Source organism: Zonotrichia albicollis, chromosome 10 (assembly GCF_047830755.1).
Source record: "Zonotrichia albicollis isolate bZonAlb1 chromosome 10, bZonAlb1.hap1, whole genome shotgun sequence".
In the NCBI taxonomy this organism is placed as follows: domain Eukaryota; kingdom Metazoa; phylum Chordata; class Aves; order Passeriformes; family Passerellidae; genus Zonotrichia; species Zonotrichia albicollis.
In genome coordinates, this window is record NC_133828.1 from 26,767,658 (window position 1) to 26,778,382 (window position 10,725).

Consider the following 10,725-nt stretch of genomic DNA (forward strand, 5'->3'; position numbering starts at 1 on the left):
GATGGCAAGATTTGACTCAATGGAAAGATGAACTCTAACATCTGTCACGCCCTGTGGAGATGACACCTGTGGTTAAAAGCATTTATTGAAGAAAAAATTGGATTTCTTGACTCTCAAAGCCATGTGTCATGGGAAACATGGACACTGACTGGGGTCTGTACAGGTTCACACACACACACACACACACACATAGATATGTATGTATATATACACACACACATCTATTCTTCTGGAACAAATCTGCACATATAATTTGGCAGTTTTTGTTCTGTATTACATTTCCAAGGCATGGTCTAATCTGTTTCATTTTTTATAGCAATATGGCGAGAAATGAACAGCATTAGTTTTGTTCTATTGTGTATGCCTCTAATGCTAACAAGCTCAACACATTTACAGACGTGTTTGTAGGAGCAAAATGTATTTATGGCTGGTTTTGAAGTCAGTGGAAATGTGTGATATTCAAGGAATACTGTCATTAATCACAAAAATTATTTTTAATTTCACAGTGGTAATAGAGAATTCTCACTATTAGTTATACTAAAACTGGCTGCAATTCAGGAGTGATGTGAAAACATCTGTTCTATATGCTTAATTGATCATATATGTCCACAGAGAGGTACTGATCAGCTGTTGTGATATATCTATGACAACAATTAAGAGTCCAAGAGGAAGTACAGAATTCAGATCCATGAGATTTTATAATTTTCTGTGTTTAATTTTTATGTTTATTGATAAATCTAGCATTTTGTAGCATTTCTTTCTCTGAGCCAAAAAAGCTTGTTGTTAGTACATGAAAAAATTAATCTTAAAAGGAACTTTTCTCCAGCTCTTGCCTTTGCTCTGGAATTGTGGGGTCAAGTGACTTAAGTCTTGTCTTTTTACCTTGCTATCAGGGGAGGAGAAGCAGTGTTTTGCCCTGGGTAACACAGTTTGTGTCACTGGTTACCAGGTTACAAACATATCTTTATTTTCTCTTAGTCTTAGTTGCTCAGTGTGTTAAATCAAGTGTCCTGATTTCAATAGCAATATTCCTTACTGCTAAGACTATGTGATTTGATATTTGGAAAGAAGCCTTTTGAGTGGAAGGCACCACATATAATTTGGAGTGTTATTAAAATCATACCTGCATGGAATAGTTCATAACTTTTGTCCTGGCAAGGAGATCAACAACTGAATGATACCTTTGTGGTTTCTGAGCTGTTCTTCCTGCCACGTTTCAGAAGCTGACAGAGTTGTCCTTGTGACACAGGTGTGAAGTAAAGGTGACAAATACTACACAGAGTTTTACAGGAGTTAACTCAAGATCAGTCACAGATATTCAGTTAATGGTTAAATATTGCCCTTCCTTCTCTTAGTCCCATTATCAGTTCAGAAGAACCAAGTTTTCTTAAATATCAAACAGTATTTAGAAGTAAGCATTTTAAGTGAAGGCAAGCTCTAAATTTATGGAGTTAAAATATGACCTCAATAGGGTGGAAATTTTGATGGGCTGTTGTTTGAACTCCTGATATGCACTAAAGCAAATTTCATATTTATTTCCACGGGGAAGGCAAACTGCTTTTCCTAGAAAAGGATCAAAAGCATCAGAGTGGATATGCCATGTTAATAGTAGGAGGTGGGACAGTGAGGGTGGGAGAACTGATGGGACACTCACGGTTCAGAGAATTCAGCACTTTTCATTTGTGCTGGAAGAAATGTAAATTATGTCACCCTCACCTCCTAGTGCAAAGTTATCACACAGACAGTCACTAAGTGATACTGCTGACATTAAAATGGCTGGAATGTTATTTACTTCTATGTATTTCTTTTGGAAATCTTACAATATCTTATTGCAAATGAAACAAAAATCCACATATAATGGTGTAAGAAACAAAGGTTTGTCTGTAGTTTCAATGCTGGATTATTGTTGTATCTCAAAGCTAATTGAAATCCAAGATGTTTGTATCAAAGCTGTAATGAGACACTGACAAATACCTTTCTGCCCCAGTGGAAATGTAATCTTTCTATGGAACATTTTGTCCTGGTAAATTCCATCTGCAATAGGCACAGGCACTTTGCATTTGAATCAAGAAGGTCACTCCTTTGGATCAGATGATATAGTGTACACTCCACTTGCCTTCAGATGAAATTGATCCTTTACTGCATTGAATATAAGACTGTGCATTTTTTACACCTAATTATCTTATTGTTTCATCTAAATGAATTTGGAATGCCAACACCACCACCCCTTTTTGATCTTTGCACATATCCGTGAGACAATTCTCTGAAAAGCCTTATTTCTTTGACAGGAATACTTTAAAATATTCTGTTGCATTTCTTTGCTAAATAAACCAGAATAAAATCAGTGTTTCATTTACTGATAGAAATGAATATTTCATAACATTTCTCTCCCTTTTGCAGCAGTAACACCATAGTTCTATGTATAATTACTCAAACTTGTTTGAGTAATCTTCTTAGTACCTAGTAACTACATATTCAGCATTTTTGTTGTTTTACTCATAAATAATGCCATTGACTTCAGTGAAGAGAGGCATCATAAAACTGAATGGCAGTTGCACTGTGTTCACTCTTCAGTGTTAAAATTTTCATTACCTGTGGAAAGGTGACTTTTTTATTCTTTTAATATAAAGTAATTTGTACTGAGTGTATGTAAAAAAGTGTGTAGATTATTTTTACAAAAATAAAGGGAAGAAATCTCTAGTTATGGAGGAGCTATTGTGAAATGCATAAATAGTAGCTAGGTGTCTGCAGGTATGAACCTGTTCTTATTTAAATCAATGGATATTTCACTGCTGACTGCACTAAATGCTGCATCAAGACCCCAGCTCTTTCCAAAAATCAATTAAATGCTCTTAATAGGCTTTCATGCCTTTGAAAATCTTTCTGTCAATTACAGATGGAAACCAATCAATTAGGCCTTCGAGTTCATTTTGTTAAAATAAATCCCACAATATTGTGCAAAATTAAGTAAGATGCTTAAATTTGCTGGCTTTTATTTATCCAGAAAGATTAAACAGTGATGACAATCTCTGATTGTCAAACCACCTTGTTTTATTTGCTAGAACATGTGGGACTCAATGGAATGCTAACATGATTCTGTGTGTTTTGGATTGTTTCTGCACTGTGAAGAACAGTGCTGGTACTAGGAAGCTGAGCAATGAGAAATTGCTCTGTCAGGACATGGACTAAAATTAATTTTAAGTAGACTTTTTATGTGATACTGTATCAATTGGAAATTCTGATTTAGTTTCTGCTAAGAAAATGTTGAAAATGCTTTAGAATTTTCTTAACCAACTAAAGTTCAGTAATAGTGGATACAAAAAATATAATTCTTAAGTAATATTAAACAGTATTTAGTGTAAAAAGCCTGGCTTGTTCTGATCTGTATTAATTTTGAATATTTCATTGTTCACAGGAGATCAGTGGTGGCTGAACAGTGCATGACACAAGCTGGCAGGTGGTACAGGTAAGATTTGCATAAAGCAAATTTCTCCATTTCTGCCATGCTCATCTGCTGCCATTCAGGTGCCATGACCTGTTTCCTTAAACTGCATTGTTGTGAAGTGTATGTTTATCTGTGTCACCTTGAGGTCATAACGTGTGCTTCACTGTGCTCTATTTACCTAGAACATATTCTTCTGAAATCTTAGGTACTTATACTCCTTTTATTGATTTAAAAATTACAGCATTAACATCTATTTTGTGTTTTGTAATTTGTGATTAAGCTGTATTTTACCTAGATATGAGACAGCATATTTATTATTACAATTTTTATATAAATGAAAATTATGTAATGTAAGTACCATAACAATATGCCATATAGTATGCATGTTACCTTATGCATAGTTCCTATAGTAAAGATTTTGAGGTTGTTATTAATTTTATTTAATAAATTCAGATACTGAGTCAAGACAAAAGATGGTCTAAATACCTTAAAGTTGTTACAAAACCAGAGAGAAGATAAACTTCAGGAGAAATGTCAAAACAGAAAAACATTAAAAATGGTGTTTGAGGGGATATTATAATTAGGAGGGAAAAGATTTTAAAAATAATAAAAACAAGGAACTACTGCATTTGATAAGTATTTAATGAAACCAGCTGTATCTTTATATACTTGAAAGTCTGATCCTCACAAACTACTGAGTGGTTCTCTTCAAACAAGAAACAGAAAAAAATGTGACAGTCTGAGAACAAGCACGGTAAGTATTGGTCTGGAGATAATTGCTTTGAAAAGTTATTTTAAGCTAATGAGAAGTTCATAAAAGAAAAGTGCCATTTCATCCAAATAAGTGTAATAATATCAGCTAATGCAGAAACACATTCTGGGAAGAAAAAACAAGCATTGCAATGCCTGGAATGGCCAGTATGGAATAGAGAAATGTGTCCAAGTGAGTAAGCATCAAATGAAGGATTATCCCTACTTGTGCAGAATCCATTCCAGCAGGTAATTGAACCATGGACTGCTGCATCTCCAATTGGTAGGACTCCCCAGAGGGCTGAAAGGGACTCTGCAGATTCTGTCATCAGTATGCCAAAGATCTCTGCTCTGTACTGTAGTGCTCAAAAGTAAGTGTTCCCCAGATTTCCATTCTTAAAGGGCTTCTTTCAGAATACTGATCAAACCTTGGTGTTCTGAGTTTTTAAAGGCACAGTGAGGTTTTGCTGTTGTTTTGCATGTGAGTGCAAGAAAGAAGTTCTGATTAAAGTTCTAAAATTAGAGCAAAAATGTTATGTTCTGAAATAGCTTGAAAGGTAAACAGAAGGCTACCAAGTGTGTAGGCTAACCACAGAAAAAGAGAGGATAAGAGTTTAAGGAGAAATATTTTATTCTGTACTTAGCTTGAAGTGAAAAGAGACTGTGCCAAGCAAAAAGCAGAAAGACAGCTAGGTGTGCAAAACTAGGTGGCAGGACACTGGGTGGGGTGTGCAGGATGAAGCTTCTGAGACTGCTGAATAAAGGTGTGGGGTGTCCGGTTTTCGGCTGTTTGGAGGGCCTGGAAAGGCCCGGAGTGGCCTTGGGGCAGCCCGCGTTTCAAAGGACAAGAAGAGGCTTCAGATCTTTTCTCGGTCTCGGTGTTTATTAATTGTTTATCTAAAAGATTTTCTCTCGACCCGACAGAGGTCTGCTCAGCAGCCAGCCATGAGCACACTCTCCTGCCCTCCAGACAGTCGCCTATCTTTATACCCAAAGTTGCGTATACAATATTTATCATTTTTCCCCAATACCTTTCACCCTTATTGCCCAGTGCACTTTTAGTAATGACCAATCCCAAAGTGCCACCGCCACCACAGAAGATGGAGGAGAAGAAGAAGAAGAAGAAGGACAGGACACGCCCCAATTCCTCCATCTTACTTCTCTAAACCCCCCTGTACAGAAATCCTAAACCCTGTGTCTCACCCTCTAATTAACTAATCCCTTCACCATTCACCCCGGTGAAATCCTCCTATCCTCATACAGGTGTCGTCTCCTGTGTAGGATCAAAGTCCAGCCACTAGACACTTCTGGCAACATTCCAGGACTCCCGAGCCCCCCAAGGGTGGTCTCGGTGGCTCAGTACCTCAGTCCTGAGGTGCTGAGATCCCACAGTGGGGTATAAATTAGAACTGATTTTGTACTGAAGGGTGTGCAAAACCATGATGCTAGAATATACTGATGCAGGAACATCCCACATGTATTGCATATATCTCAAACACCTTCTAGAACATTGTGCTAGACTACACAACTGTCTTTTACTAGGATGCCTATTTTGTTTGGAAAAGGATTGCATATGAGATTCTGGCTCTGAATTCGAGAGGTAATGGGATCTGTATAATCAATACTAGAAAAGACTTCACAATTTTACTGGATTCTTTGAACTTTGTGTTTTCTGTATCTCCTGCCACACGTTCAGATGGAAGGCTAGCTCCAGTATGTTAGAGTTCTCACACCATCAGGAAACCTGTGACACATTTTAAAATTTCCTTTAGAAACTCAGTTCTGTCTTAAACACCGTTCACTGATTCATTCTGCAAGCTTTCTTAACTTGATTTTGATTTGATCCTGTGTACAGCTGCATAAAGATTAGGGTTTATCATAGGATTAGTGTCTGTCATACACAAACTATTCTGAAGAGTCAAGAGATTTTAGCAGAATCTGCCAGCAGCCAGAACTGTGCAGCCAAGTCCAGTTAAGATATGGTTAAATGCTTTTTGCCAACCTTGAATAAAAAATACTGTTGTAAAACTGACAACAGCTAAGAAACAGAAGCATATATTAAAGTCAATGAAAGCTAATTGGATGAGCTCTCTGTCATCAAATTCAGTGTGATTTGGTTGTATATCCAGAAAGGAAGCTTCATGTTCATGAAAGCTAGACTTCAAGTGACACTGCAATGAATTGAAGCAAGTCTCTACCAGTGCTTCTTGACCTAGTAAAACATAAAAGATTTTTCATTTTGTTTATTCTATAATAAATGGCTGTATGTGTATAACAATGCATAAACCGTATTGACTTGCAGAATGTTAATCTCACTTTCTAGATGAGATTTTTCCTTATTTCAAGCAACAAAGAAGTATTCGTAGTTTTATCTTGGGGTGGATTTATGAGAAGAATTTATTTTCTTTGCAAATCATGGCAAATTGAGACTTAATTTGGGGTTTTACATTTTGCTCCCTTGCTTTTAGAGTGGAGTCTTGCCTTGCTTGGGAAATTCCCTGCATTTTGATGCAAACTTTTTCCAGTATCTCAAAAAATTGCATTTTCTGTGGGCACGGTGGGTTAACAGAAGACAACTGTCTGCCAACTGGCTGTAAATAATTTCAAGTTGCACAAGTCTGCCTTATAAGCAAAAATCTTTCCCTGTTTAAATGTCTAGAGAAGGTAATTAAAAACTGTAGAATGTGCAAAAGGCTATACAGACAATGAATTGCTAAAATAATTGTAATGATGCAGAGTTCTACACTCACCCTTTTCTCTCTGCTGAAGGACACTGTGTAGAAGGCAAATCTCTGCCTGACAGATTCTGATGAGAGTTTTTGTTAATTACACTTACATTCCAAGGGGCACCGTGTCACTTCTATATAAAAACAGTACATTGCTTCTATTATAGCTGGACATTTGCATGAAACCACAAATAGTTTCCTTGCTTATCTGTGTTCCTGCCTTGAGACCAGTAGCTTTCTTGCCTTTTATGAATTGGAGCATAATCTAAAATAGAGGATGAATAAAATAATTGACCAAGAATACAGCTTCAGATATTGTTGTCTATGTGCCCCACTCTGTCTTTCCCTTTTCTGCCTCTCCCTAGGGGAAAAGCAGTTATCTTCCTTATGCTAAATCCAGTTCCTATCACAGCAATCATAAATCTTGGCATCAGTCTCACAGCACAATAAAAAGTCAGATCAGCAGGAAGCTTCCACATAAGAGCAACAGGCAGCTCCAGGAGGAGGAAAAAAACGACAAGAAAAAAAAATCTTTTCAAACTCTTCCATTTATTTTCTTTCAAAAATAAAGGATTCTACTCATTAGAAACCCTCAGGTTTCCTTGTATTTTTAAAGATAATATGGCTTCAAAGAATGACAACTCATTATTCAGCCAGCCTTTCAAAGCCTTTTATTTCAAAGCTTCTTTCTGAATAAACAAATCTATAAAGAGAACAAATTGTAGTTTCTTCTTTTCCTAGTGTTTTACATAGAGGCTACACAAGCTGTCCTCTCTCAAAATGAGGCAGACTTGAAATTACAAAGTAACCAAAAATCGTTGGATGTAGCTGGTGGAATTAATTTTATGTATTTTATCTACAGACTGGCTCTAAAGCCTCAAAAATACTTTTAATTGAAAATTCAAAATTTTAGATCAAAACCCCAAGGTATTTTTTATTACTGTTATTATTTGCTTAGAAATGTTTAAATGTTTAAAGATAGGCAAAGGAACACCAAGTATAATAAAAATAACTATCATAAAATGGTGACAATGTAATAAAACTGATAGTAGGGTTTGCAATATAATTTGAATTTGTACTTACTGGGCTGATGTACAAAATGTCCTTGTAACCGTTTATTACATTCCACAGGAGCTAACTTCAGAGGAAGTGAGTCCTTTAAGGCATTAGGAGGCACTGTAAAAAGTAAAATGTCCTCAGAAGAACTGGAGAAAGGAGTTCGGAATAAGAAGGAAATGTTAATTAGTGCATGGAGCACATGTACCTCAGTGGCTTGGAAAGCATAATGTTAGAAAGTGCAAAATAATACAATTTGTAGGAAAATGTGCAGAAATGTCTGAACTCTCACAGGATTGTAGTCACCTCTTCACTTAGGAAGACCAAGGCATTGCTGTGATGAGCTCAAACCATGTGTAGACTCCTTGATAGAGTTTCCTATAGTTAGCACCTGAATTACAATTGAAAATAAAAGGAGGTTCAGAGTACACCAGACTCCATGACGGCTGACATAGGCTTACAAAGGAAGGAATCAAAAGAAGCACTCTGTGTGATTCTGTGCCAGAATATTGGACTTCATTCTAAAAGCAGGTACAAATAAAATACAAGTGCAGTCAGAGACTGGAGTAACGGGGAACTCTCCTGTCCCTGAAGACAGCTAAAAACTCTGGAAGCAATTCTTAAAAATACCTTTTTTTTTCAAAGTGAAGTGACTCTGTGGAGTTGCAGTCCTCATCACCTAAAAGTAGGGCTGGTCTAGCATCTGCCAAAAGCCGTTTTGGTAGTGCTTGCCACCTAGTGGATTACTGCTTGTATACACATATGAGCAGAATCATCTGGCACAAAAACAAACCACCACACTATTAATCACACCAATATTTGATTGTATCCTGCAGAATTGGAGAACTACTCAATGGAGTTTTTTATTTTGTTAAATGAAAAGCTTGTGAGAATTGAACTACAAATTGCAAACATTTTCAAAACTTTTATCTGACAGCTGCATTTGCAACTATGACATGACCTGGTGCCCAGCAAAATAATGGAATAGAGAGCCAATGAGCAGTCAGTGTAAGTGGCACGGACTCAGCTGTAAGCTCAAGCCCCATGCTAACATATGTTGGCTGAAGCTCTATGGTGAGTACATTTGGTGAGTGGCACTGAGGTTGTTGAAATTTATACCCATTGTTTCTGCTTATTCTGTAAGAGTTCACTGGGGCCCTGTCATTTTTTTAGATTTATGGTTTTTATATAGCAGTAACTAGATTTTCTCAACATTACTTCTTCTCTTCTCTTAGCTGAATTGCCTGGAATAGTTGTCATCCATCTTGTTCACCTGGACTTGAATTTCTACCTGATTAATAGTTTACCCCTCATTACTGCCCACTAGTCTTAAAGAGGTCACAGGTGTTGCTCATAGCATAACACAATGCAAATATTATCTGTATTGTAAATTACAAAGGTTCCCTCCACTACTTAAAAAAAAATTTCTGCACACAAATGTAGTCTTCCTACCAAAATTTGAGTTCCCTCTTTCAATTTTAAATACAATTGGGCTTTTACTGAATTTTTTAATAATCACCATATTTTAAAAACATGGACTATTTTACCAGAATTTTCCCCAACACATCCAGCCTACAGACAAGTTAAGGGAAGTTCTCACAACAGGGAATTGTCAGGTTTGAATACAACAGGTTTTCTGCTACGTTGATGTTTATAATAGTATGTTTTTTAATCCATGATGATGAAAATGTTGGAAAATTTTAGCCAACAGCTTATGGTATTCACAACTAATTTATGCTGTATACTTTCAGAATTTCCAGTTAAACTTATTAAACTGAAGAATACCTTAATTCTTATTTGTTACCAATATGTTCATACAGATGATTTTACTTTCATAGCATTTAATGATCATTAACCTATTTATGAGTAACTTGATATATGTGGGTGTTGAATTGTGTAAGGTTCCATGGGGTCTGTGCTTAGTCTGGCTGTTACTTATCTGAAGGCATTTCAGTCCTACAGTGCATTATGTTACCATTAAGTATCAGAATCCTTGATCTTCCCAATTGCATTCTCAGGACAGGAGAGTTTTGGTTTGTTTTTTACCTCCCTCTAACAACTGCTGTGAGGAAATTCTGTTATGATTAGGAGGTGAAATACTAATTGTTTATACAGTGAATTCTTTCACTTTCTGTTAAATACTGACTATGTTTCTAAGACAACAGAGTACATAAATTTCACCATAAAGGTCACCATAAATAGTTGAAATTAAGACATATGTAAGAAACTTTGTACAACCATCCTCCCATTTTCAAAAAGTAAATTACAAATAATTTGATCTTTATCCAAATTTAGAAAGTTGTATTTTAGTACCATAATAAAAATCTGTACTCAGTACTATCACAAGCTCAAAAAATCACTTTTATTAATATATAAAAAAGAATAAGGAAAACAGACATTATAATTAAATATTTGCTCTCATCTACAAATAAGTATTTTGGATAATAAAATAAATTTTTAGGTTCTTGTGGACAGTTAAAAACAGAGGAAGGAATGTTCTGAAGTAAAAGCAAAAGAGACTTCTGAAATAGAAAATATTTGGCAATATCTCTTAGTCACTCAATAAAATATCCATGTAAACAATTAATTCATATTTGCAATATCATATGCAATAATCTTGGCTACATGTAGTAAGATATATACATGTCATTACATTCAATTTTAGAATCCAATTTGCACCATCATTTCTCAGTTCCTTAATGTTGGAAAAAACACTCTTCTGCTTCTGTGCATAGTACTGTATGACAG